The sequence below is a fragment of the Stegostoma tigrinum genome, unplaced genomic scaffold (assembly GCF_030684315.1).
Source record: "Stegostoma tigrinum isolate sSteTig4 unplaced genomic scaffold, sSteTig4.hap1 scaffold_90, whole genome shotgun sequence".
Classification (NCBI taxonomy): Eukaryota; Metazoa; Chordata; class Chondrichthyes; order Orectolobiformes; family Stegostomatidae; genus Stegostoma; species Stegostoma tigrinum.
This window is the reverse complement of record NW_026728815.1, coordinates 1,221,131-1,228,646: the sequence shown is the minus strand read 5'-3', so window position 1 is coordinate 1,228,646 and position 7,516 is coordinate 1,221,131. Positions and strand designations below refer to the sequence as shown.

The 7,516-nt window shown below is 39.6% G+C and overlaps 1 long non-coding RNA gene across 1 annotated transcript; it reads right to left on the bottom strand.

Annotated features, from left to right (window-relative positions):
- Nucleotides 1–155: 155 nt before the first annotated feature.
- On the bottom strand, nucleotides 156–5,548 carry LOC125449879 (uncharacterized). The gene is made up of 4 exons (XR_009445475.1): nucleotides 5,458–5,548; nucleotides 4,592–4,670; nucleotides 2,041–2,127; nucleotides 156–1,479 (listed from the first exon to the last, which is right to left on the bottom strand). It is a non-coding gene; the product is annotated as an uncharacterized LOC125449879 (long non-coding RNA).
- Nucleotides 5,549–7,516: the final 1,968 nt, after the last annotated feature.

Here is a 7,516-nt window from a genome sequence, read left to right as displayed (position 1 = left end):
ATGGTGAAAATGTTGAGTTAATTTTTCAAAGTTGCACCACCATGAAATTGAATGGACCATGAGCAGCTTGAAGTTACTGGACTATTTTCTTTCAACCACAGTGGCTTCTTGGTTGAATCTTGTCACAATTTCACATGTCAAAAGGGGCAGACCTTTCTAAGTCAAACTCTGACAACATGTTACTGCCAACTTGTAAAGTGCGTGCCAGTTTTCAACAGGTCAGTGAAAAGAAACACTTCACTACATCCACATCAGCCACTACAAATGGCGGGCCATTTGACAGATTACATTCCGAGCTGGTGAATTGGAGTCACACAGCTTTGGATGCCTACTTTGCCACCCAGCTGATTTTACATCACATGGCCCAGTTTGGCAAATTCAGCATCAGCTGCTCCTGATCGGAACTTATTCTATTCATAGGGACCTCAAGTTACAGCTCTGTAAGCAATAATTCATTGTTTGCCATAAGGTCAAATTCCACTCAAATTAATATTCTCAGGTTGCCTGCTGAATGTTGCAGTACAAGATGAAAATATAATCTGAGTGGGTTTCCTCTGGGTGCTCTGGTTTCCTCCCAAGGTCCAAAGATGTGCAAGATAGGTGGATTGCCCATGCTAAATTGCCCGTAGTGCCCAGGGATATTTTGGGGTTCAGTGAGTTAGACATGGGGAATGGGTCTGGGTGGGACCCTCTTCAGAGTGGCCCTATGAACTTGTTGGGCCGCATGGCCTGTTTCCACACTATAGGGATTTGATGATACCCTCAACAGTAGCCGTGACAACAGGGATGTTTGAGAATTTGGTATTACCAAATTCAGAAATATGGAGTAAAAAATAGTGCCCAGTCAGTGAGAATCCAAACAGTTGTACTCCCTCAATTTCTGACATCCCATGACGAAATGATGCCTCACATCTAAAGGAAAATACTGACTAATATGGAGAGATTGTTTACCCAGTGTCTTCAATAATGAAATAGCTTCCATGACACTGAGATTAATTGAACAACATCCTCATTCACATAACACCTGGCATATCCTGTACGTGGCTGTGACTGCTCAAAGGCAAATTGCAGCACATTAGCAGCGCAAAAACAGGACATTTGGCTGAACTGCTCCATGCTGATCTTTACACCTCTCCCACCTTGCTTCAAACTCTAAATATGCCTCTTTGTGTCCTTTCTGACATCTAACTTTCTCTCAAATACATCTGTGCTCATCCTCTCAATGAGTCCTGGTAGCAGCAGCTTCTGCAATCTGGCTGCTCTGAGCAACAAAGCATCTCCTGAATTCTTTATTGGATTTATTAGTGACCATATACATTTAGGATGCAGTTGTAGACCCCCGCTACACCCCCATCAAGAAAATAAAGCAGCACAAGATTGAAAGGCATGCTTCTCCCCTTTCATACAATTCCAAACATTTTGCACAGTGCAATTTTCAGTCCTAACTTTTTGTCTCTTGTCAAAGTTGATCAAGCCATTCTGTAAGAGATAGACAAGGACAAAGAAAATTAGTTCAAATGTACAAAGGTCAAAGAGTACTACAAGATCATGAAATTTAAAAGATCAGAAGTGAAATACAAGCTCTGTAAACTTGGTTCCATTTTAGTATATCGTCAAAGGCCAATCACAAATGATCTATCATACCACCAGGTCATATCTTGGACACTACAGAGAGCCCTTTGCTCCAGTCAAGTAGATCAGTACAAAGCTGAAGACATTCTCAGCTGTTCAACTGCTCAACAGGCAGTGACATCCAGGTAACCAATTTACCTGTACAGAATAAAAATGATGTGCAACTTATCCAACCTTTTGGAAAACTAAACCGATATTCAATTAACTGCAAAGTGATTTGCATGTTCCTTTGTTCACAAATTGTTTGATTCACAGCACAAAGCATCAAATTGTTCTGGTTGGGATTATTAATCAAACTCATTCATTTTTTTATTGCTTTGATTCTCATCTACAAGCAGCTTGCAATGAAACAATAATAATAGCGCTCATCAGCAAATAAGGAATCCAAATCTTGTAAGAGAGACTTACTGAATGGTAATTCGGGAAAGCCGAATCCAGCGCTGAAAATTCTGTTAAGCAAGTTCCCAGGTACGGCACAATTCCCTGAACGATATCCTAGAAAAAGAGAGGTGAATTTGTTTCATCCATTGTGAACTCATTGTCCTATTTCTCAAAATTACTACTCCATGTCTTATTTATTCCCTTGATCATACAACTAAATCTGTTTAGAATCAAAATTTAGGACTCAAAATTTTAGACAGTTATACAGTGGAATGCATAGTTAGATCTATAAAGGCCAGGCAAGTTCAACGTTTGATCCCTGATCTGTGAACTGGAAACCAAACTCAATACTTGTGTAACCTCATCATTTGGAGATTGGAAATTTTCTACATAATGTGCAATTTCGCTTGAAGACAAAAACAATTTACCTCACCAGATCTCCAAAACTTTGTCTCAACAAGTTTAAACGTCATTTTTTTCTAAACTCAAGAATATAATTCTTCTCAATGTCTTTTCATAGGACACCTCTCTTACCCAAAGAAATAATTTAATGGTCTCAGACGGTGGGTTGGTGAAGAACCTAACAGCCTAGGAGATCTATCGGAATTGGCAAATTGGAACCAATACTGGGTTTGTGGCAGGAAGTAAATGCGATTTTTGAGGGGCTTTTCGGCAACTTGATGCTTTCATCCAGCAGCATACCAGAGGGTACAGTAATAGTTCTTACTGTGCGTACATTAATGTTGAAGACACGAAAGCTCCAAGTATGAACAGCCGGTTCACAGATGACACAAGAATTGGACGGTTGTAAACAGCAAAATGCCTTAGTCTCTCGGGTTACACATATGGGCTGGTTAGAAGGCTTGAACAGAGGCAAATAGAATTCAATCCATAAAAGTGTGAGGTGAAGCATTTTGGGAGTCTAATAAGTCAGGACAATATATGTTCAATGAGATAATAAGGTGTGGAGCTGGATGAACACAGCAGGCCAGGCAGCATCAGAGGAGCAGGGAAGTTGATGTTTTGGGTCTGGATGACAGAGGATCAGAAGGACCTTGGTGTGTGCATAAACATATTCTTGAAGGCAGGAGGACCTGTGGATAAGTTGATAAAATATTGGATACTTGCCTGAATATAAGAGCAAAGAAGTAATGATGGAACTGTAAATAACATTAGTTGAGCCACAGCTGGAAAAATGTGTGCCGAGAAACTAAGGCATTTTGCTACTTACTACCGCTCCAATTATTGTGTCATCTGTGAACCTGCTGTTCATACTTGGAGCTTTTGTGTCTTGAACATTAATGTACTCACAGCAAGAACTATTGCGGTGCCCTGCACCATTGCCAAAGCACATTTGTGTAAGATGCTGCAAGATTAGCAAACCATGCACTGTCATTCACTGCATAATCTGGGAGAAAGCTTTATGGAAGTTATAAAACTGTCCAATCATGAACTCACATTTTCCCCTGTATACTTACAGAATTTTACACCACAAAAACAATCATCATGCAGAGCACACATTTTTGATTATAAAAGCAAACCTACTTTTAGATTCAATCTAGATCAGAAAAATATGTTGAAATTCTGCACAGTGCACCAATCACAACACACAATAAACAAAGTGTGACAGCAGGGCAGTAGAAATTCTAGGGCAAACATCTGGAAAGCAATGTAAAAAGATAGTTCTCTGCAACTGGAACATTGAGCACTTTGAAACATGGAGTGGCTGTCAAACTGACAACATGCTAGCATGATTACTGCATTTCTCCCTCTTCAAATACCAGCTTAAAAATGCTTCAATTCCATCTAAGAATGATTTAGAGAATAAGAAAACTTTGACAATTTTCTGAGCTGGACAACTAGTTTGGTAAAGTGGCACCAAAATATTTATATCTGACCAATTATTTTGTTCTTTTATCAAATTCAGGAGCAAAATGAGTGGACAAAGTGCATGATAAAAGGAGTGAGGAGGAATGGCTAGAAACTTGTCAATTTTCGTCCAAGCTAGTTGAAACTAGATAGTTGATGTCTGAAATACTGAACAAACAAAGAGATATGAATATCTCTCCATTCCTACGCAGCAAATAGTCCTTACTGCGGAGAACAATAAAAGGAAGACATGGTAATTGAGTAAAAACACTTACGAGAACCAGTTAAATCTCTTAATGTTTTGCCTTGGCTTTTATTAATTACAAGGCCCTTGAAGTGTACAAAGCAAAAGAAAAAGAAATTGGCACATATCACACTTTAGACATTGCTTCAGTTCAAATTTCCAAGATAATGAACACTGAGAAAGATAATCTATGAAGGCTGCATCACTGCAGCATAACCACATTAGATGTTGATTAAAATGTTAACTGCAATATCATCAGCAATTATAAGAATCACGGCAAAACAATCTTGGAAGACTTGAGCCAAGCCAGACCACCTGGACTGCAATACATATATTCCTGTTGCAGTATTGATTGACAGAATCTGTACGCATTCAGTCACCAACTGAGTTCATTGCAGATATTTTACTGGAAACTATTGATCACGCCCTGAATATAGTCACACTGGGCCAAGTGCAACACCTTACCTCCATTAGCAGCTCTCTACTTGCTATAAAGTTATCTTCTTCATTGTTTGAAAGGTCTTCAAATGTTATCTTACTGCTCCTAGTCAAGAGAATGAGACAAATTACTCTTGGCAGAATAGAGTCAAGATAACAAACAGCCGACATAGAATCTGACAAATAAGCAAGTAATACAGACAGTGAACGGCAGTGAAGCATTTTTACAGTAAGTATAGTTATTTTAGCCAAATTGTTCAGAAATGTTTTGGCAATCTCTGGGGCAGGTAGAACTTGAACCCTGATTGTTGAAACCCAGGGATGGGGATACTGCCATTGTGCCGCAAAAGCTCTTGAGTGCAGTCGTTTTGGTGAATCTCATTGCAGCAAGAGAGACTTCATTCCCAAGCTGCCTACAAAAAACAACCATGATCAAATGGTCTGAGGCACACGAACATAAACTACAGGTGTGCACTTCAAAGTGTTATAGAGTGCTTTCTTGGGTGATTAAAATAATTGTTGTTTTTGTATTTTAGTATCCCACATAAACCTCTGGCTTATATCACCCCATCACAGCATATCCACAGGAAACTGTGTTACGTTCCATCCGACAGCAGATCAGTTTTGGAACACGATAGTTAAATATTTCAAGTTGCCAAACAGTTTTCTTTTTCCACTTAAACAAATAAACTCTTCGCTCCTTCGTGAAAGAATGAAAGATTCTGCCAATTAGCCAATTGTTAGGATTGCACTGTAGTGCCTCTGGTAATCCTGTTAATGCACCGAGTGTGTGAAGATCACTTGTGCAAGTAAACCTGGAGGTCAAACCTGCAATTTCCTACCTCATATTTATTAAATAAAAATTACATGGCTCTTTCTGAACAATGACTTACTTTGACACAGCTGCCCAAGTCTTCTTCAAATTGAACACACTATTTGATTGCAATGCAGTGGTAATAGCATGCACTGACGAGAAATTCTGCAAGGTCCGACATTCCTGTCAGAGAAAAAAAGCCGTGAGTTCTGTGGAAAAAGCAGTGACTCTCCATTACCCAACACCTCAGACTTTTTAAAAAGGTTCTATCAGTAAAATGTTAGCTGAGAAAATAACAGCATTAACAAACAAACTTTTTGAGGGAAAGAATTCCATGATTCTTGGCAACTCAAACCTTGATATTCATTTTGTATCCCTCTGAGACAACCTCTTCAGTTCACTTGCTGCCAGCCTGTGACTGGTTAGATATGATTACTGACACCAAAGGAGAGCTTAAAATGAGTAGGATTGAGACATGGACATCTGAGTGGTAGAAGTGGCAAAGGTAGGGGGGTGGAGGTGGGGTAATCATCTTTGTTATATCCATCACATTTTGCTCATAAATGAATGATAGGTTGTATTATCTGACAGAATACGAGGGCAGGACCAGTCACGTGAGATACTCATTCGAGGGAAAACAAACAAATCAGGAAATTGGGTCTACTTTTATGAATCACTACGTTATTGATACTGAGTTAACTAATCTTACCTAGATTAGCAGCTGAATGTCCTTCATCTGTTTCCACCACCCACCCCACCAACCTGTTGGAGGTAGGGAGAAAACTGGATCAAATCAAACCTCCCAAATGTGTACTTTGGGGTGTGGTGGAGATGAGGAGGAAGCCTGCGAGTGTTTGTTATCAGGTCTCAAAGCCACTTCTGCTTGGGGAGGAAGGCCAGGGAGGGGCAGGGTGATCACACCATTTGGGATTTCTTTGGAGGTGCGTCAATTGGCATAATCATAAGTGCCTTATCTGATCAAGGCCAGCAGGTAGGTTCTCAAGCCCAGAGTCTTCCGGCTTCAGGGAAATAAAGCTGCTGCAGTAAAATGGAAGTAATGGAGGGCACTTCAACATGGAAGCCACTCCTTGTCAACTATTGTAAAAACTCAAAATCAGAACTAGAAAAGTCAGCCAAGTGATCAAGTGATTCCTCTTCAGAATAGCCTTTGATAGTGCCAGTGGATATGTCAGGAACTCTTTCATCCATGTCTATGACTGGGTGTCAGCCTACATTCGGTTGAACTGCTCCATATTGTAAAACTGGAGACAGACTTTCAAATCCCCATCAAGGTCCCATTAATGCCTCAAGACTCATAATGAGTCAAAACTGATGCAGGCAGTGTTGCCAAGACCCCAACCAGGCTTCTCTAAATTAGCTGGCAACAGAATTATTGTGAACTTTCATTCCAAACCTTACTAATGAATGAATATTTTGTTGTCACGTGTATACGGGAAAATACATTGAAAGTACAGTTTTGTTGCAAAATCCAGTGCAATTTAGGATTACAAAATCAGTAAGAATCAATTACTTCCTTTCCTTAATTAGTTAATTACTCGGTTCCTATCCTGATCCTTTCCAAATGTACGAGTGGGAATGCCACATGTTGGCGACAAGTACAAACCTGGTATCAGATCTGACAGCCCTTCCTCACTCTTTTCCCGATTGCTGACTAACATGCTGAGACAAATTCCTTTGACAAACACATAGAAAACAGACAACCAGGCAAGTCACTGGAGGGCCATCATGTGGGCACACAGAATGCAGAACATTGGGAATAAAATGTACACTGTTTCGTAAATTGACTACAGCTTGGAAGGGAGGCAAATAACTCTATGTAATGTCCAATAACTAACTTCATTTTTGAAGGGCCAGTAAAAATCTGAAATCAGTTTGCCTTTTTTATCCACATAAATATTTTTGATTAGAAAAAAATACATTAATATTTCAATGCAACTGTAAACTGAGGCAAGAACTATTAGCAGCCAGCACTACAGAAATTATGAATGCTAGGATTTTCCATGAAGCATTCAACTCTTATTCAGAAAAGTATTCTGCTCGCCAATTCAAGAGGCTTTCAAACCTTGGACATATCAACACATAGTGTTAATGGCTTGCTGTCTTCCACCATGGTTGTT